Source organism: Theropithecus gelada, chromosome 19 (genome assembly GCF_003255815.1).
Source record: "Theropithecus gelada isolate Dixy chromosome 19, Tgel_1.0, whole genome shotgun sequence".
Lineage (NCBI taxonomy): Eukaryota > Metazoa > Chordata > Mammalia > Primates > Cercopithecidae > Theropithecus > Theropithecus gelada.
The window spans coordinates 4,765,251-4,766,460 of record NC_037687.1 but is presented as its reverse complement, the minus strand read 5'-3'; positions in this window follow the sequence as shown (position 1 = coordinate 4,766,460).

The following is a 1,210-nucleotide window of genomic DNA, read 5'->3' as shown; positions in this document are numbered from 1 at the left end:
TATGCCCAGCTAATTTTTGTATTTTTAGCAAAGATGGGGTTTTGCATATGTTGGCCACGCTGGTCTTGAACTCCTGAGTAGCTGGGATTACAGGCATGTGCCACGATGCCCGGCTAATTTTGTATTTTTAGTAGAGATGGGGCTTCTCCATGTTGGTCAGGCTGGTCCTGAACTCTTGACCTTAGATGATCCACCTGCCTCGGCCTCCCAAAGTGCTAGGATTACAGACGTGAGCCACTGCGCCCGGCATTTATTATTATTATTATTTATTTATTTTATTTTTTATTTTTTGAGATGGCATCTTGCTCTGTCACCCAGGCTGGAGTACAGTGACGTGATCTCCACCTCCTGGTTCAAGTGATTCTTGTGCCTCAGCCTCCCAAGTAGCTGGGATTACAGGCGCCTGCCATCATGCCCAGCTAATTTTTGTATTTTTAATAGAGACGGGGTTTCACCATGTTGGCCAGGTTGGTCTTGAACTCCTGACCTCAGGTGATCCACCCACCTTGGCCTCCCAAGGTGTTGGGATTACATGCGTGAGCCACTGCGCTTGGTCCTGTTATTTCTTAAGTGGAAACGTCAGTGGTTTTTACTGTATTCACTATATTATGCAACTATCGCCACTATCTAATTTCAGAAACTTTCATCACCCCAAAAAGCAGCACTGGAACCATCAGCTGACACTCCCAACTGCCGTCCCCGCCAGCCCCGCACCCACGCATCCCCTTCCTGTCTCTGTGGATGGGCCTGTCCTGTACATTTCACTTAAATTGGGTCACGTGGCCGGGTGCAGTGGCTCATGCCTGTAATCCCAGCACTTTGGGAGGATCACGAGGTCAGGAGATCGAGACCATCCTGACTAAAATGGTGAAACCCTGTCTCTACTAAAAATATTAAAAAATTAGCCAGGCTTGGTGGCGGGCGCCTGTAGTCCCAGCTACTCGGGAGGCTGAGGCAGGAGAATGGCGTGAACCTGGGAGGCAGAGCTTGCAGTGAGCCGAGATCATGCCACTGCACTCCAGCCTGGGTGACAGAGCTAGACTCTGTCTCAAAAAAAAAAAAAAGAAATTGGATCACACACTGTATGGCCTTTTGTGTCTGCCTTCTCTCACTGGGCAAAACATGAATATCTTTTCTGATGCCCATCCTTTTTTTTTTTTTTTTTTTAGAGGGGGTCTCGCGCTGTCCCCCCGGCTGGGGGGCAGTGGGC